Source organism: Dipodomys merriami, unplaced genomic scaffold, assembly GCF_024711535.1.
Source record: "Dipodomys merriami isolate MVZ:Mamm:240054 unplaced genomic scaffold, mDipMer1.0.p SCAF_7, whole genome shotgun sequence".
Classification (NCBI taxonomy): Eukaryota; Metazoa; Chordata; class Mammalia; order Rodentia; family Heteromyidae; genus Dipodomys; species Dipodomys merriami.
In genome coordinates this window covers 3,634,265-3,655,549 of record NW_027206290.1, presented here as the reverse complement: position 1 = coordinate 3,655,549, position 21,285 = coordinate 3,634,265, and positions in this window count along the sequence as shown.

The window sequence follows — 21,285 nt, the reverse complement described above, 5'->3', positions numbered from 1 at the left end:
TAGTATATTTTGTAAAACAAAACATTTTTTGGATTGTGAGATTAATAAAAAATAAATTATTTTGTTTTTTACATAATTTTAAATGTTAATGCAATTTGAGATGTTAATGAAATTATGATTATGAATAGGGAGGTATTTGTGGACAATGGTAAACTTAATATTTATATTCACTTTGCTGATTTTAAGCATTTTTCTGCATAAGTATTCTCAGTAGATTAAATATAACTGGTTAGTTACCAGACAGGTATAATTGGACTATTCAAAAAACAAATTATCTTCTATATGGACACATAAAATGCATTAAAGAAGGCGTAATTAAATTTTGCATGACTTAAAATATTTAATAATAGCACTCTGAAATTCTCCTGATAATTATATTGTAAGCACATTTCTTGTTTTCAAAAGATGGCCCCTTTATAACATTATCATTATTTGAATTGATCAGCTTGTCATAGTTTGGAGTAGAAAAACAATATACTTCGATTTGATATCCTCTATAAATAAGGTAAGCATCTAGTACTCTTCCGACACCAAGTAGAACTTTATGAACAGAAAATTAGAACAATAAATTATTTTTTATTCTCTATTGTCATCAAAACTACAGGAAGTAAAATGTATTCTCTACTCTCCAGGACATAAATATTGTTTTAGATATTAAGCGTACTGGCATAAAAGTATTTATGGACACAATGATTCCATAAGATTGTAAGGAGGTTTACAAAATGTGAAACTTTCAAATTTTTAATATTCTTCTAACTCTTACCTCCCTAATTTTTGCTGAATAGTTAGAAATAAAAGTCCCTTCAATGTATTTAAACCTCCTGTATTGCTAGAATTGAAGACTTGACCATGGGTACCACCTTCTTCTAACTTTGTGGTTGCAAGAAATCTGTAATTCAAAGCAGTCCAATACCTCTGTGATCTGGGCTGTTGTTGAATGAGAGTAGAAAGAGCATGAATTTGTGACAGTAAAGGCACCATCAGATTGGATTCTTGTCCGTGTCAGTTGTCACTGCCAATGTAATACTGGGCAAGTCATTTAACTCAGTTAATAAAATAATCCAACAATACCAGTCACACAGTTTCAAAAGGATTTATTTAACATTTACTCGGTGTCAGCTGCTATGGTAGGTACAAGGGAAGCATAGTTTCATCTAACATCAACCTATCTGACCTTTTCTGCTTGTCTCAGACATATACTTGTTATTTGCAAATAAGGGAAACCATGGGACCTATGTTTCTTTGGGCCTGGCTTACTTCACTTTATTTTTTTCCAAGTCTTTCCATTTCCTAACAAATGGGGCAATGTCATTCTTTCTGATGGAGGCATAGAATTCCATTGTGTATATATACCACATTTTCTTGATACATTCATCTACTGAGGGGCATCTGGATGGTTCCATATGTTAGCTATGGTAAATAATGCTGCAATCAACATAGTCGTGCTGGTAGGTTTAGTATGGTCTTGTTTGTGATCATTTTGGTAAATGCCCAAAAGTGGGATTGCTTGGTCATAGGGGAGCTCTATGAGGAGTCTTTTGAGAAACCTTCAAACTAGTTTCCAAAGTGGTTGAACAAGTTTACACTCCCACCAACAATGCAATAGGGATCCCTTCTGTCCACATCCCTTCCAGCATCTGTTATTAAGGACTCAAATGTTCTTTCTTTCTTGCTATTGTTCATAACATACTTATAAGATATTTTTTTGTTGTTTTGTATGTCCCTCCCCCATGGTATAACCCCTGTTTTCACTGTATTTGATGTTGGTATAATTTGTGGAGGGGAAGGGTAAAAACAACTTGTTTAAATAGGGATACAGGTGGACCCATTGCAACGATGAGATGTTCAAGATGTTATGTTGAAAACAAACTTTACAATTTTGGCATGCTGCAGGGGGGTGGCGATGTAGATGGGAAGGGATGAGAAGGGGAACAAAGGAGGAAGCTACAGTGCTTGATAAGAAATGCACTCATTACCTTGTAATTATAACCCCTCTGTACAGTATTTTCACAATTAAAAAAAGGGAAACATAGTTATTGGAAGAAAAAAGGAGAGGAGACAAAAGAAGAAATGTATATATTATCTACACTAGGAGATAGTATATTACAGAGGACAATTAATAATTTAGTTATAATATAATTTTTAAAAACGTATTTGTATAAAAGACTATCTCTACATTGAAATAGTTCTGCAATTCAGCAGTGGCACTCACTAGACACTATGTTGAAAATAAACTATACCAATTGTGACTGTGATGAGAGGGCAAAACAGAGAGAGAGCAAGGGAATGGATGTCATTGTTCAAAAGAAATGTGCTCTTTATTTGACTTATATAACTGTTAACCCCCTCATGTATCACTTTTACAATAACAATAAAAATGCATAAAATATTTCTAGTTAACATATAGTATTTGTACAAGGGAGAGATTTCATTGTGACATTTCCATATATACATACAGAATTAACTACTGTATTTTTTTTTACTTAACTACTGTATTTTTATACATGCACATAAAGAACTTGAAGTATGTGCACCTTCTCTCTTGGCCTTTCCTTCTCCCACTAGTACCCATCCCCAAACACAGCTGGTTATGCTATTCTGTCATCTATGTGCTGGAGACTAAAATTAAGCCTGTATCTCTCCTACTATCCCTACATTTTTAAAGAAAATACTTTAGAGAAATCTTTGTTTGGGTTCATCTAAAAGAGACTCTGAGGAAAGGATGTTACTGCCTGCAGTTTGTTTGTGACAGGATCTCAGGAGTTATATGAGAGGGCGAGAGGGAAGTACGATAGCAAAGCAATAAGACAGTAATGATAGAGACCCTGAAATGGGTTACTGATGCTGAGTCTCTAAGGACCTTCAGAAAAACCATGTGAATCCTGAAACAGAGTCATTGTGCAAGACAGCTGGATAGTCAGAGAGCCAAAAACTTTATCCACTGCCTACCTCTGAGCTGGGTATCAATGGTCCCTGAAGATAAGAAAATGCCTCTACTACCAGGTGTAGACTTAGCTTGGAGCTAAGAAACTTTCATAATATTCTCTGACAGAAGAAAGAAGTGAGCATTTTTCAGAATACTGGAAACTTGTCTTTTACAGCCTTGGGGAATCCAGGTGGACAAAGGGATGCAGAGAGTGAATTCAACATCATCTGCTTCAAGGCATTGTTGAGATACTTTAGCCACCAAAATTGAGTGTTTCATACTTTTTTTCTGACAGCTCTAGTCATCAAACTTACATTGATTTTTTTATATATACTTTACTTTTATTCTATAGTCAACTAAGGAAAGTTCTAGAATGTACCTTAGTTGCCTCTTCCAGTTCAATTCTGCACGGAGTAGTATCTGGAGACAACAGGAGGCTAATTTCTCATTCAAGCAACTCTTGCTCAGCCCTAATGTAGCTTCACCAATTCTAAAAGAGCAAAATTTTCACCCAGCTTTATTTGTTTCTAGCTGCTCTTGTGTCTGTGTGGCTCCCAGGAGTCCAGCTGTTAGCCAGTTTCCCAGCAAAAGGGCTACATAGAAAGACAGCTTTACTATCTATCCCATTGTCTCCAACGACAGACAAGGAAGTCCTTTGTACATTTAAGGCACTATTAATCACTCAATGAATCAGAAAGAGGATAACAAAAGCACAAACATTTATAGAGCCCTTCAACTTTACAGTGTGGAAAGAATAAACAACATGGAGCAAGACATATCCGGTTTTAAATCCTTGCCTCATGTTATATATATATATGTAAATATATGTTAATATATAATATGTTAAAGGTGATACACAGAAGAATTACAGCTACATGATTAGAGCCCAAGTAAAATAATTTTTTTTTAAATTGTATTTTATTTTATTTGAGAACATACTGTACAGAGGGGCTACAATTACATGGGCAGGATAATGCATACATTTCTTACCAAGCATTGCAGCCTCCTCCTTTGTTTACCCTTCACTTCCCTTCCCCGGCTCCCCCCTCCCCCCACCCAATTTTACCCCCCTCCCCCACCCAATTATACCCCCCTCCCCCCCCCACACCGAAATTGTAAAGCTGGTTTTGACATGACATTTTGTACTTCTCATTGTTGCAACAGGTCCACCTGAATCCTTAAACGACTTGTTTGTCCCCATCTCCTCCACATGTTATACTGACATCAAATATAGTGAAAGCGGGGGTTACACTGTGGGGGAGGGACATACAAAGCAACAAAGAAATAATCTTATAAATGCATTAGAAACACATGCATGAAAGAAACGAAAACATTAAAATACATATTTAAGGGTTCATTTTCCTAACATCACATTATCTGGCTTTTTCCGCTTGACTCATACCTATACTAGATATTGCAAATAAGGGAAACCATGGGACCTATGCTTCTTTGGGCCTGGCTTACTTCACTAAATATAATTTTTTCCAAACCTTTCCATTTCCTAACAAATGGGGAAATGTCATTCTTTCTGATGGAGGCATAGAATTCCATTGTGTATATATACCACATTTTCTTGATCCATTCATCTACTGAGGGGCATCTGGGTTGGTTCCATATCTTAGCTATGGTAAATAATGCTGCAATAAACATAGTTGTGCTGGTAGCTTTAGTGTGGTCTTGTTTGGAAACATTTGGGTAAATGCCCAAAAGTGGAATTGCTGGATCATAGGGGAGATCTATGTGAAGTCTTTTGAGGAACCTCCATACTGCTTTCCAAAGTGGTTGAACAAGTTTACATTCCCACCAACAATGAAGTAAGGTTCCTTTCTGTCCACATCCCCTCCAGCATCTGTTGTTATTAGAGTTCTTGATTTTTGCTGTTCTAACTGGAGTGAGGTGATATCTCAATGTTGTTTTGATTTGCATTTCTTTTATGGCTAGGGATGTTGAACATTTCTTCATGTGTCTATTGGCCATACTTCTTTCTTCTTCAGAGAAGCTTCTCTTTAAGTCTTTCGCCCACTTATTTATTGGGCAGTTGTTTCTTTGAGGATTTGTTGTTGGGTGGTTTAATTTTTTGAGTTCCAAGTATATTTTAGATATGAGACCCTTGTCCGTTGTATGGCTAGTAAAGCTCTTCTCCCAATCGGTGGGCTTTCTATTGATCTTGCCAGCTATGTCATTTGCCCTGCAGAAGCTCTGCAATCTTATGCAATCCCATTTGTCCAACCTTTCTTTGATTTGTTGTGTTTCCGGGTCTCTATTCAGAAAATTTCGACCTGAGCCAAGGAGACCTAGGGTTTCTCCTATTCCATCCTGTAATGTTTTCAGAGTGTCTGCTTTGAGTTCAAGGTCTTTGATCCATTTGGAGTTGATTCTGGTGCAGGGTGATATATAAGGATCTAGCTTTAGTTTTCTACATGTAGTTAACCAATTTTGCCAGCACCATTTACTGAAGAGGCTGTCTTTCTTCCATTCTATTGTTTTAGCTTCCTTATCGAAGATTAGATGGCTATAGGTCTGTAGGTTCATTTCTGGGTTTTCAATTCTATTCCTTTGGTCCTGAGGTCTGTTCCAAGTAAAATAATTTTAATTAAAGTAGTGATATTATTAGTTATTACATAGTAATATAGTAAGCAATTGTGAAATAGCACATGTAAAAGCAATAGTAAAATGGCTAATCCATTAAAATACATTCAATAACTGAGGCAATTGTCATGGTTCATGACAATTATTTTGTTTATAATTTCTTTGTTGTTGAAAACTACGTTGCACTTTAATTCTCTACAAACTATTTCTGAAAAAAATGTATGACTTTGAGAGAAATAAAAGGTAGCACCAGTTTGTGTCCATTTATAAATCCATGCATATATTTCCTTTGCAGTAAGTAGCAGTTATTCATGTCTGTTTTTATCTATCATACATGATAATGATGCTGGTCAGTAATATCCCCCATATAGATAATCAGAATTTCCAAAGCCTTTACAGCTTAATTTACTTCCCATATACATTCAGACCTAAATGACAAACATTGAAAATCATACATTGTTTCCTAAAAATCAGTTTGATTTTTTACTTACTGTCCTAGACAATATATATATTAGGTACCATTTCCTTTTTAGTTGTTTTTGAAGACATCAGGCTGGCTTATATCAACATGGGTAAGATGTTTGGAGGATTTTCTAATCACCTACCATTTTACAAAGGTCATCATTCACTACTCCAATAGTTCTAGAAGATGGATTCTTTACTTCTGATGGGCAGTGTTCTTGTAGAGAATCCTGCAGTTTACACACCAGAACTGAATGACTCGAAAAGAGAAACATGATTGATGGCTAATGAAAACATTACCAATAGTCTGGCAGCACCAGAAAATAAGGAGAGACACTAAATTGGGGTGAAAAATGCCTTACTACACTGAAGGAAAGCAAGTAGCTGACCTCAAACAGAAAAGAAAAGAACTCTAATTTAGGTGGAAATAAAAGTACAGAAGCATGCTATTCTATTTATATATTTAGCACATTTTACCTAAAATGTAGTCTAGTATATGTGTGGCAACACAATGATACATCATGATTTGATAAAATGTTTATGTGCAAGAAAATATAAAACAAATGCAAATATATTCCGCCAAGGTTTTGTGTAAAAAGTAGGAAGACACTTCTCTGTCATGATATATAGTTTAATGAAATTTGCCATAAAGTCATTTACATTTACAAAAGGTGAAAATAATGTAAGCAGAAAAAGTTCTCAGGCTTTTTTTGTTTTTCTTGTTGGAGTTTCTGGGAACTGATATTAGAAGCTAATGCTTACTAGACAGGCACTCTACCACTTAGCCCATCTGCAGCTCCTTTTGTTATTTTCCTGGCAGATCCTACTTTATGGCTAGGCTGACCTGGGTCTACTGTGCTTCCTCAGGTAGCTGAGGATGACAGGCCCATGTCACTAAACCCAGCCATTTTGCTTCCCGTGTGGCCAGGAGAACAGACTGAGCCCAGGTATTGATTGATGTGGATTCTTGTGAACTTCTTTTTGCCGACCTGGTCTCAAATCTTAATCTCCCAAGCTTCACCTTCAATGTGCCTGGAATTACAGGCTTGAACCAAAGTGCCTGACTATGTTCTTTCTTCTTACTAGAAAATTAATGGCTAGAGACACCTATATAAGTAAGAAGAAGATATTACTTGCCAAATTAATTAGTTCATTCAGAGTCCAGTAGTTCTCTCTCTTTCATCCTTTCTTTTTTAATTTTTTTCTTGTAAAGATGCTGGACAGAGAGATTACAGTTACATCAGTAAGGTAATGAGTACATTTCTTGCAGGGTATTATTACTTCTTCCTTTGTTTTTCTCCCACTATTCCTTCCCTTGCTTACCTCCTGGACTCCTCCCCCCCAAAAAAAATTGTAAAGTTCATTCTACTTTCATAGTTTACTTATTTTATCATGTCTGCTTTTTAGATCGATGTATGTCTGACCTTATTAAAGGGTAATAGAGCTCTTCTGTTTTCTTAGTACATGTCTTTGTATCTTTATTTTTGCTCACTTAACTCTATCAATTTAACTTGTATATGTTTCAATAATGTTATTTAGGATATATCTGTACTAGTTATATCTGTACTAGTAGATCTGTACTAATTAATCATTCATGAAAATGTTCCATTTGAAACAGCCTAATTAATTTTAATATGTGGGTTTTTGTATATTTCTAACTTTAAATTCAAACTGGCAAAGATACAGTTATAAACAAAATGATTTTAAAAAATCAGGCTTTGTGGAATGCAAGTGGTAGTAAAAAAGAATGTTTGTAAAATTATAAATAATTAGCATCTAATACTGGATATATTTTAATAGAATATTAAGAAACAAATTGTTATGTAGTATCACCAGAGGGAACTGAGAAGTACTTTGAGCAAGAAATGTAGCATGGTGGGGGAACATAAAAGTGACTTGAAAAGAGAGCACTGGATATTATTTTAAGCAGAGTTTCATTAGGGAAGGACTTTCTAAGCAGGTAAGATTTGAACAGAGCACAGAGCAAACTGAAATGATAAGTTATGCAGCAAATATATCCTCATGCGAAAAACCTAAATTGGAGCAAGTACTCAGAATGTTAGTACTCAGAACAAGAACAAAATTAAAACAGTGTTGGCCAGAAAAGTACACTTGGGATCAATTACTGCATAGGGTCTAGTCTGTGGAAAATGCTTTGGATTATCCACATTAAACGTACTAGTTTTTTTTTTAACATTTTTCCTGAATAATGATATGATTTCTTTATGAGTGGAGAGGTATGTTGTTTAGTGAATCACGGAAAAGAGTACATGGTGTTGACAGCTAAAGAAGTAGTGCTGCACAGCAGACCCAAGTGAGAATGACTTAGACCTTGATGAGCTTAAAACAAAACCCATTGAATTCAAGAATTATGACATTAATCATTGTTCTAGTGTCTGGACTTGGGCATGCCATACAATAGGCATTCAAAATGCTGGGATAGTGATGATCAAAATTTTACTCTGAGAAGCCGGGCACTGGTGGCTCACGCCTGTAATCCTAGCTACTCAGGAGTCTGAGATCTGAGGATCGCGGTTCAAAGCCAGCCCGGGCAGGAGAGACCGTGAAACTCCTATCTCCAATAAACCACCAGGAAACTGGAAGTGGGGCTGTAGCTCAAGTGGTAGAGCGCTCGCCTTGAGCTGAAGAGCTGAAGGACAGCGCCCAGGCCCACAGTTCAAGCCCCACAACCAACAAAAAAAAAAAAAAAAAAAAAAAAAAAATTTACTCTGAGAAAGAAAGAAAGCTGAAAACTAAAATTTCCTTGAAATGTGTCTTAAAAAATGTTTCTACAATGTTAAAATACCTCGATAAAATAAACCTGAATAAAGCAGATGTTGGCAGAGAATTTTCTCAATAAAGACATACTATTACAACTTTAGCAAATACAAATGTTTCTTTTCATCTACATTGATGCCATTGATACAGAACTTTGCATGACACATTTGTAGTTAATTTCATGTCATAGATACTTTGATACCAATATAAGTTCCAAAGAGCCTGAAACATAGAAGAATGCTGTGAATACAATCTTCAGTTGGGTAATTTTCTATAACTCTTGAGTATGCTTACAGATTGTAAGCAACATTTTGTTTTATCTAACTCTGAGCATTACAGGAAATGAAAATAGTGCTTTATGTGTGAGCAATTTATAACTTCAATGGACTACTAATTGGTAAGCTACTATTTAGGCAAACATATGTTTGAAAGCAAGTTAATAAGATAAATGGGTGGTAATTGATCAGCATGATATCTCCTATTAATGATTTATTTCTCTCCATATTAATCCATCAATTTTATTATCGACCCTATTCATGTTACTTGTGTGAGACGTGGATCCCCACATATCACATGGAGAAATTGTTAAACCTAGATTGCTGGGTCCTATACCCGGGATTGGAGGATCAGCATTTTATAGTAATGTCTGAGAATTCCACTTTTAATAAATTTCCAGAAAATACTATCTTAACTGTTTTTGGTACCATACTTGATGGGATAATAACTATTAAATGAGATTAGGGAATTAAACTGCTTGATTTAGTTGAGAAAAGTTATGACTCAATCAATCCACAAACTGAATCTATTTGACACTCTACATGAAAACTCACCACTGATCAAGAAAATAAATAGTTCAAATGAGAAAAAAAATAAACCAAGTAATCTCATAAAGTTGAATATTTTGGTGACCGACATAATGCTACATTAGAATGCCCTTGTATGAGCTAATAGATATGAATCTAAATTTCAAGTGGCAGAGGCAAAACTGTCTCTTTGCAGAGTTGAAAGTTGAAATTACACATCTATTATTCATTATAGTAAAACCATTGAGGTGTAAAATTATGGTTGCAATGTCAAGCACTACGTATTATTTCTTTATTGAGAAAAGTCAAAATCTTTTGAGTGTAACTATATTTTTCATAATAGCTTTCTTCCTGTGAGTTATAACCCCAATATAAATCCAAATATATTATATATATGCAAACCGAAAAATCTGTTAACAACATGAGTAATAGTGTAACATAATGCTTTTGAGGAGCTCTTCAGAAACCACAAAGAATCTGTGTGGAGACATGTGAATCATCTTTTTTTTCTGATGCCCATTCTATGACCGAGCACTGTGCCTGAGCTCTTTTGCTAAAGACTAGGACTCTACCACTTGAACCATAGCTCATCTTCCAGTTTTTAGGTGCTTAGTTTGAGATAAGAATCTCACAGATTTTCCTCCCATAGCTGGCTTAAAACCATGATCCTCAGAACTAAGGCCCCTGACTAGCTAGGGTTACATGTATGAGCCACCATCACCCAGATGGATCATCTTTTATGGCCCATTCTCTCATGCTTAGAAAATGAAAAAAAAGAATATCAATTCAAGCTCAAGAACAAGGCTTTAATTTCAAACTTTTCTTTAAATTACATATGCTTTCTTCTCTGTTTCAGTCAATTATGTTTTTTTTCAAGTTAGTACTGAGGATTGTTTTCTCCTTAATAGAAGTAATAATTCTTTCCAGGTTTCATGCAATTATTGTAGAGGAAAACAGACTATTTTCCACCTCTGTCCCTGAGTCAAATTATTCTTGAATAACAAACAGAAATTATAAGACCATACAGGTGGACCCATTGCAACAATGAGATGTACAAGTCCTTATGTCGAAAACGAACTTTACAACTTTGGTGGGGGGGGGGGACGGGGAGGATTGGGTGAGGGGGAGGATGGGAAGGGATGGGAAGGGAAAACAAAGGATGAGGCTACAATGCTTCATAAGAAATGTACTCATTATCTTGCCCATGTAATTGTAACTCCTCTGTACAGTATTTTCACAATAAAAAATAAATAAAATTTTTTTTAAAAGCCCAACAATGACAGTGGAAGAATAAAGAAAATTCATACTTCATATTCACTAATTCAGTAATGTTTACATAGTTGTTGTTCATACAAAAAAGAGACATTACATTCCAAAGAAACCTTGAATCTTTTTATATGAAAAAAATATATATGGGAAATATAAAATAGGATAGAAAGGACCAGAAAATTCCATTCTATTTTTTTTTGTTTAAAAGATCATTCCAGATCTTTTCCAAAGAGTTGGAAAAGCGGAGCTAAAGATTGATATGAAGAAATCTACTACCTTTGTATTTTTTGTATGTGGGTATGTTTTAGTTGTCACTTTAAATCTGGGTCAGAAGATATGTTTATTCCTGAGACAATTTTAGATAGCAAGCTGTCACTACTTTTAATAAACACATTTACTTTCCCTTTGGGAGCATTAGTGTGCCTGGTAACTGGGATATTTAAATGCACATACTATTATTGTAATTTCATAATCAATCCCCAAGAAGAATCATTAACCAACATACTAAGATAGAAAGCAGAGGAAAACAATATCATGCTATGCGATGGAAAGATACTTCAAATATTACTTTCTCCTTCTAGATATTATACATAATCATGAAAAACAGATTTCATATGTTAGACTCTTTTTTCCTGTAGTGGTGACTTGTTTCAGTGGACTTGTCATTTTACCTTGGTCTTCCTTGAGAACTCTTCCCCTCAATTGCCAAAATTAGTGCCTCCAGTCTGGGCATATCAACTATTTCGGTTCTGTTTCATTTTATGGTCACAGGTGTGATGTGAAATACCTGAGTGCCAAAATATGAGGAAGGTTCTAGTAAAGCTGGAACAGCCACAACCCAAAAAGAGGCTACAGCAACCTACCTCAGTTCTACTTGTTCAGGAATATTATTCCACCAATAAGCCAATTGCCAATCAAGACTTCAGAGTATCTGTGGCTGCTACCAAATGCCGTCCTAATCTTAAATTCATTTATAAATATTTGCTTACCAGTGAGGAAAACAAAGGTAAGTTGAAATAAAATTCCTTTACTAAAACCCCCATCTTATGTGTCCTAATTTAAAGAAATGATTAAGCACAGTGCATTAAATATAACCTTTCTCTAAGTCACTTTGAAAATGCATATGCAAAGTAAGATTTGAGAAGAAAATATGCCAGAATAAAGGACTACTCTTTATTTATTTTATTTGTTTGTTTCTTTTTTATTTTATTGTACAGATGCTGTACAGAGGGGTTACAGTTACATGTGTAAGGCAATAAGTACATTATTTGTCGATCATTGTTACCTCTTCCCTTCCTTGTTGGTGTCCCACCATCCCTTCCCTTCCCCACCTCTCACACTCCTCCCCACCCCACCTCATTCCTCCCCTCTGCCAGAAGTTGTAAATTTCATTTCGAATATACCATCCTATGGTTGTCCTTGTTGCAATGGGTCATCCTGTGTCCTTGTTTCAGCATTTTCTTATTCCCCTTTCCCTCCCCAGATTAGACACACACACACACACACACACACACACACACACACACACACACACACATATATATATATATATATATATATATATATATATATATATATACACACAAGATGAAGCGTACCAAAATCGAGTATAGTGACAAGAGGGGATATGCCATAGGGGAAAGCACATACAGGGGAAACAACAACAACAACAAAAATACAATCACATGATACATTCAAAACAATAACAATAAATATAGATCTCTTGTGTTCATATCTTGGGGTTCATTCCACTTAGCATCACTTTATGTGGTCATTTGTACATGGTTTTTGAGCTTTTCAGCTCATCTGATAAGATTATCCTCTATGTATACTAATTGCAAATAAGGGAATCCATGGGACCTAAATTTCCTTGGGACTAGGCTACTTCACTTAATGTGACTTTTCCCAAGTCTTTACATTTCCTAACAAATGGGACTGGTGTCCTTCTTATACTCCTAGTTAGGAGTATAAGAAATCCAACTGCTGTTTCTACTAGGAAATATTGATAGAACTTATAATTCCAATTGTTGTTAATGACATTCAAAAATCTATAGAGATAATTTTATTGTTCCAAGGTCCACTTTGTAAATCCATATGACCAATTGTCATATGACAGTCTTTCTTGCATTTGAGGAAAAAGCACAAACTTTTTAATTTTCAGTGTCTCAATTCCTCAAAGGAATGATAAGACTTCATTTTTGTTATTTCCGAAAAAAAAATAATTTCACATGTTAATGTGACTAAGAACATGAGAACCTACAATATATGAGGAAATTAATTTCTTTTTATTGTAAAGATGATGTACAGGAGGGCGGGGTTATAGTTACATAAATCAGGTATTGAGTATATTTCTTTTTGATCAGTGTCATTTCCTCCCTCATTTTCTCCCCATTTTTCTGAACCAAATAACCTCCTCTAAGTTATATCTACAAGTAAACTCAACAGATAAATAAAAGACAAAAAAATTACATGTGGACATTATTAATTAAACAGGACATTAAACATTCACACAGTGCGACCAAATGAGGGTATTCTTAGGAGAGGATCACAAGGGCTCAATAGTTATGTGCATATGATCATATAAAAAGATGTTTATTTAAGTGAACTCAAAGAAATGGAAACAAGAGATTTTCATTTATAAATTTTGTTTTCTCTGTTCTGAAATACCCATTCTCGGTACTACATAACAATTCTATTGAAAACAAGGTTGTGATTTCTCAAGACCTTAAATGAGAAAAAATATAATTTCATGATGTTTTACTTTAATATAATAAGAACAAAAATGTCTATGAAGAATTGATGAAGCCAGGCACTGGTGGCTCACACCTGAAATCCTAGCAACTCAGGAGGCTGAGATCAGAGGACTGCAGTTTAAAGCCAGCCCGGGCAGCAAAGTCTGTGATACTCTTATCTCCAATAAAAAAAGACCAAAAACCGGAAGTGGCACTGTGGCTCAAATGGTAGAGTGCTAGCCTTGCACTGAAGAGCTGAGGGACAGTGCTTAGGCCCAGAGTTCAAGCCCCAAGTCCGACCAAAAAAAAAAAAAAAAAGAATTGATGAGGAGATACCCATAGATCTTAAACAAAATGCAGCACTAGAGTGGGATATGAAGTGGCTGTATGTGTGTATGTTGTGTGTATGTTGTGAGTTTAGGATGATGGAGATGCAGTCTTAAAATAAATTAGAAAAACATGTGTTTTGGTAAAAGCAGAATAGATACCGCTGCTGGGTAATTGCTTAAAACAATTACAAACCTAAGTTTCATGGTTTCCCTCATTTATTGTAACTAGAAAGTGCCTGTAAATGTACAAGTAAACATACTGGATGATGAAAACAAAACAAAACAAAATGCAGGTGGGCATGATAAATTATACAGGACTTCAAATATTCACACAATGAAAGGAGGATATTCTTAGGAGAGGATCACAGAGTTCAGTAGCTATGTGCATATGATCATATAAAATGATGTTATCAAAATGAACTCCAAGAAATTAAAACAAGAGTTTTTATTTTTGTTGTTTTTGTCTGTTGTAGGGCTTGAAATTGGGGCCTGGGCACTGTCCCCAACCTCTTCAGGTCAAGGCTAGCACTCTTCCACTTCTAACAATAGTACCACTTCTGGTTTTCTGGTGGTTAACTTGAGATGAGTCTCCTGGACTTCCTGCTCAAGCTGGCTTTGTACTGTGATCCTCAGATTTCAGCCTCCTGACAGAAGTGATCCTGTTGTTGTTGCTCTTATTTTTCTTCTGTGCTGCTGCTTTGGTTTTCTGTACCTTTTGTCTTGTGTGTAAGTTTATTTGTTCTGTGGAGAGTATTGGGTGAGTACAGAAATGGTGGGACAAAGGGTGAACAAATGCAGCAGTAAAACTCACTAGACATTATATTGAAAATAAACTATACAACGTGAGACAGGAAATTTGGAAGGAAAACACTGTGAGAAAGTGAGGGAAAGGTGACACTGTGCAAATAGATACATACTCATTATAAGACTTATGTAACAGTAACCCCTCTGCACATCATTTTTATAATAATAATAAATATATAAAAAGAATTATACAGTATTTACATGTTCTTGAAAAAATTGATGAATATTTCTTTGAATTTTAATTCTTGCACTTACTTTTTATATGCACATAAATAACTTTAGGATATAGAAGTAGATAACATACATTAGTTAGTACTCAGGCTGCATTAACAGTTCACTGTAAAAGAATGGCTTACATGAATTATCATCAAATTGCTCAAAACTACAGATTGCCTGGGTAAACAATTCTTGTTTGATTTCTCTCAAGAGAAAATTCTGAAGCTAATAGTTGAATGTCTGGCATCAATCTTGTAAGGCCTCAATAAGAGGCCTGAGAATAGTGGGACTTCATCTGGTATCTTTCTCTATGTGCTTTATACAAGGTTGACTCCTTAATGACCCAAGGATCCTAGAAAAAAGGATTTCCAGGAAGGGCTTCCAGGAGTCCTGTCATAACCCAAATAAAGTCATATAATGTCATTTTTTCAACATGTATTATTTATTTTGGCAAGTCCAAAGGCTGCCATATTTTCATAGGGAGGATACATTAACTTCTTTTTATTGAAGAAATTAAAAATACAGATATACTTTAAAATCAACACAATAGTTCCCTTTAATATATATATTATTGTAAAGATACTGTACAGAGGGGTTACAGTTACAGGAGTAAGGTAATTAATACATTTCCCATCAAGCATTGTTACCTCCTCCTTTGTTTTTCCCCTACAATCCCTTCCCTCCCCACCTCCCCAACTCCTCCCTCCCCCACCCCAAGTTGTAAAGTTTGTTTTCAACATAGTATCTCATGGATCTTATTGGTAAAATGGGTCAGCCTGTATCCTTTTTTTAGTGTCTTGTACATCTCATTGTTACAATGGATCAATCTATATCCTTTTTTCAGTGTTTCGTTATTTCCCTTCCCCTCCCCAAAGTAGAAAAAAATATATATATACAATGCAGGGAAACCGGAACAAATACAGTGAAAACAGAGAGGGGAGGGTCTGGGGGGAGCATACCATGGGGGAAGAACATACAAAAGAAACAAAAAAAATCAAATGTACATTATAGATACATTAAAAACAACAGCAAGAAAGATAAAACCACTCTGTCCCTATCTTGGGGTTCATTCTGCTTAGTATCTTTAATTTCTGTCTGATCTTATCCAAATGTAATTGTAACCTGATAGTCTTTATATACTGGATTAAAACTCCCATACTTATAATGGCTTTTTTCTCCACTCATAAAACTAAAAATGAGGGGGAAAATAATCACATTTTTACTGCCATTAGTTATATCATGCTCTAAGTCAACTTTTAGGAATGTATTATCTCTATAAGCCATATGGAACAACTGTTAAGTTATATTTTTTAAATACTAAAAACTGCTAATGTGCAGAATGGGTGATTTGATATTCTTTTCACTATTATGGTTATTGCTATCACATATTTGTTAGATTTTTGCAATTACTTTAAATTAACTCATTTTATTATCCCAACAAGCCTTTGGTATAATAGTCTTATGCTCATGTTAAAAATAAAGAAAGGTGTCTGGAAAAAATAGGTATCTGCCTGAATTCCCAAAGGTAGTAGGTAAAGAGTGGAGACTCTGTACAGTCACCTGTTTTTAAAAGCTGTGTTGCCTTCCAGTTATTAAGATCATTCCTCTATGGATTTTATGGAAGCTCACTATGAAGTATATAACATAAAAATATTTAATTTATCCTTGGGAGACTAAGAAAACTGAGGTTATTTTCAGGTGAGCTCATGTTTTACAGAGACTTGCAGTATTCATTTCTTTGTATATTGATAGTAAAGCATGGAAACCAGGTTGTTATAAACCCCAATATTAACTAGCAATTAGATACAGTCAGACATGTGCTTGGTCAAGGAAATTTTTCTACAGTCAAAGGAAATTCCAAGAGAGGTATGATAAACTTCAGGGGTCACATACACACACACACGTGTGTGTGTGTGGGGGGGTGTGTATGTGTATGTGTGATGATTTTTAAATTCTATGCATGTACTGCTTATATATATGGTTAGTTTTTATTGATTTGACAAAAGTGATGTAAATATAGAATTACAAGTGTATTTTAATGAAACATAAATTATTTTCTTATGCACTCTCCATTTTGTAATTAATTTTCCAGGTAAGAAAAAACTGTTTTCACACAGCTAATTTTTTGTTTCCTTAGATTTTCTCTTGATATAAAGAGATTTGCAAATGGTTTACAAAGATGTTTCAAGAATATCGGAATTTCTAACTGTAAAAAGGAAGAAACTCATAACAAAGGGAAACTAAGCATAGGAAAAAGAGATGGAAAAAGTAAATTACTTCATTCTTACAGTGTCAAAAAATGTAATATGATCTATCTTTTCAAGTCATAAGATGTATATGGAAGGCTATAGTTTTAAACTTCAATAAAAACAGAAAATAGAACATCTTAGAAGAGACAAAAAGTCTTTGAAATTAAAAATACACACAATGCCCATAGGAATTCTCTGTAAACCCAGTACTGATTTCAGCCTTAGAGAAGATTCTTGGCTGTTCATATGGTTTATTTCCAAAAATAATTCATACTTACATAAAAATTCCTGTACATAATGAGTAAGGAATCATGAATACTTAGAAACTGCGGCATACAACAGCAAAGACTACATCGTCTCATGAGGACAGCAGCAATCACTACTAGCTAAAATCTGAGTAAAATTCTGTGTGAGGATGCATTCAACTGCTCTTTGAAGCATAATTAAAAGGTATTACAGGCAGTTCATATCAGCAAGATAAATGTATAAATGTACACATATATAAAATAAAATTAGACATTTATGAATTAAACAAATAAAACAGGATTTCTTAGTATCCTTGATGCAGCTACTTAAGGTTATCAAGAATTTAAAATAGATGTCAAAATATTGAGAAAAGGGATCTGATGAATGTATCATTCAGTCATCAAAGGCTTGATATAACTAAAATAGTTTATCTGAAGGCAAAATATGACCATACAATTTGGTAAAATATCTTATTTTCTTTTTTAAAATTTTAATTTATTGTGAAGATGCTGTACAGAGGGGTTAGAGTTACATGAGTAAGACAATGAGTACATTTCTTGTCCAACATTTTTACCCCTTCCCTTGTTGTTCTCCTACCATGCCTTCCCTCCCCTACCTCACTCACCTCCCTGCCCCCCCACCTGAAGTTGTAAAGTTCATTTCCAATGTACAGTCTTGAGGGTATCATTGTTGCAATGGGTCATCCTGTGTCCCTATTTCAGCATTTCGTTATTCTCCTTCCCCTCCCCAAATTAGACAAATGTATATACACAATAGGAGATATACCATAGGAGGAAGAACATACAAAGGAAACAAAAAATCACACAGTACATTAATAACAAAACAATAAAGAAAGATATCTTGTGTCCATATCTTGGGGTTCATTTCACTTAGCATCATCTTCCATGGTGATATGTACATAGCTTTTGAGCTTTTCTCCTCATCTGATACAATTATCCTAGACATATACTAATTATTGCAAATGAGGCAAACCATAGGACCTATATTTCTTTGGGTCTGGCTTGCTTCACTTAATATACTTTTTTCCAAGATTTTCCATTTCCTAGCAAATGAGATTGTGTCATTCTTTCTGATGGAAGCATAGAATTTTATTATATATATTATAATATATTAATTATATTATATATCATTAATTATATTATATTATACAATATATAATATATGCATGATATAATATATAATTATATATAGTATATTTATCTATATATATAAATTTATATATTTATATAATATATAATTTTATAATATAATATGTGTTATAACATTTTATATATAAAATATATTATACATATCAAGAAAATGTGATATATATATATATATATATATATATATATATATATATATATCCATTCATCTACTGAGGGGCCTCTGGGTTGGTTCCGTTTCTTAACTATGGTGCATAATGCTATGATAAGCATAGTTGTGCTGGTAGCTTTACTATAGCCTTGTTTGTGATCATTTGAGTAAATGCTCAGAAGTGGGATTGCTATTTGCTGGGTCATAGGAGATCTCTATATTTAGTCTTTTGAGGAAAATCCATAATTCTTTTTAATACATTATTATTGTAAAAATACTGTACAAAGGGGTTACAGTTACATGAGCAACATAATGAGTACTTTTCCTAGAAAGCATTGTTGCCTCCTCCTTTGTTTTTCCCTTACCGTCCCTTCCCTCCAACCTCCACAACTACATCCTCCCCCCCACACCCACACCCACTCCCATTTTTCAACATGGTGTCTTGTACATCTCATTGTTACAATGGGTCAACCTGTATCCCTATTTAAACATTCTGTTTTTTTTCCTTTCCCCTCCCCAAATTAGAGAAGTGTTTATACAAGATTCAGGGCATACTTCTTTCCAGAGTGGTTGAACAAATTTACACTCTAATCAACAGTACAATAGGGTTCCCTAGTGACCACATCTCCTCCATCATCTGTTATTATTGGATTTTTTATTTTTTTATTTTTTAAATTTTTTTTGTCAGTCATGGGGCTTGAACTCTGGGCCTGGACACTGTCCCTTAGCTCTTCAGCTCAAGCTGGGCGCTGTACCACTTGAGCCACTTGAGGATTTTTTCTGCTTCTGTGGAGCTGAGGAATCGAAGCCAGGGCCTCATGCATGCAAGGCAAGCACTCTACCACTGAGCCACCTTCCAAGCCCTGTTATTGGATTTTTTTTGGTTTTAATTTAGTGTAAAGATACTGTATAGAGGGGTTACAGTTACATTAGTAAGTTAATGAGTACATTTCCTACCGAACATTGTTACCCCTTCCTTTTTTCCCCCCTACTATCCCTTCCCTCCCCACCTCCCCAACTCCTCCATCCTCCCCCCTCCACCTCCCACCCCCACACACACAAAGTTGTACAGTTCATTTTCAACATAGTGTCTTGTAGGTTTCATTGGTTTTTTCCTTTGTTGCTGTTGTTTTTAATATTCTATGTGATTTTTTTGTTTGTTTCTTTTATGTTCTTCCTTCATGGTATAACTGCTGTTGTCACTGTATTTGATTCTGGTACCCTGCATCTTATATACATTTTTCTAATTTGGGAAGGGAAATAACAAAACACTGAAAAAAGGATACAGGTTGGCCCATTGTAATAATGTTATTAGATTTCTTGATTCTACCATTCTAATTGGGATGAGGTGGTATCTCAATGCTGTTTTGCTTTCCATTTCTTTTATGGCCAGAGAAGTTGAGCATTCCTTCATGTGTCTATTGGCCATTCTTATTTCCTCTTCAGAGAAATCTCTCTTTAAGTCTTTAGCACATATATTAATCAGGTGGTGGTTTCTTTGAGGATTTTTTGGTGGGATTTAATTTTTTGAATTTTAAGTATATTTTAGATATGAGGCCCTAGTCAATTGTATAGCTACTGAAGATCCACTCCCAGTCTGTGGGTTTTCTATTGATCTTGCTAGGTATATCCTTTTCCATGCAGAAGCTGTGCAGTTTAATGCAATCTCATTTGTCCATATTTTTTTTTATTTTTTGTGTTTCTGGGTCTTTACTAAGAAAATTTTGGCCTGTACCAAGGAGCCCTAGAGTTTCTTTTATTCCTTCCTGTAATGTTTATACAGTATCTGCTTTGACTTCGAGGTCTGTGATCCATTTGGAGTTGATTCTGGTGCCAGGTGATAGATAAGGATCTAATTTTAGTTTTCTACACATGTTTAACCAATTTTGCCAGAACTATTTACTGCCAAAACTATTTACTCCCATTTTTTTTTATTTCCCTTGTTGAAGATTTGGTGGCTGTAGGTCTGTGGGTTCATTTCTGGGTCTTCACTATTCCATGGGTCCTCAGCTCTGTTCTTGTGGCAGTAGTAAGCTGTTTTGATTACTATGGCTTTGTAGTGGAGTTGGAAATTTGATTTTTCTCCAGCAGTGTTCTTTCTGCTAAGGATTGTATTTACTCTTCAGGGTCTTTTATTGTTCCATATGAATTTTTGGATTCCTTCTTCTATTTCATTGAGGATTGAGTCTGGAATATTAATGGGTATTGCATTGAATTTGTAGATCGCCTGTGGCAATATTGCCATTTTCATGATGCTAATCCTCCCAATCCAGGAGCAAAAATATCTTTTCTTAAACATTTTGGGAACAATACTCTTTATAAAACGTTTACCTTAATTTATGTGGAAGCTTAATGCTCACATAGGAGTATTAGCTTTCAATAACAGAGGAATGGGTCATTCTTTTCTAGAATTATTAAGTTTTGAAGTAAAAATGACATAGAAATTAGAATTCCGACTAAAAATTAATTGCATTGTTTTATTATAAAATAGTACATTTTATTTCTTTTTAATAATGTTTTTCATTGTGAAAATAATGTACAGAGGGGCAGTTACATGAGCAAGGT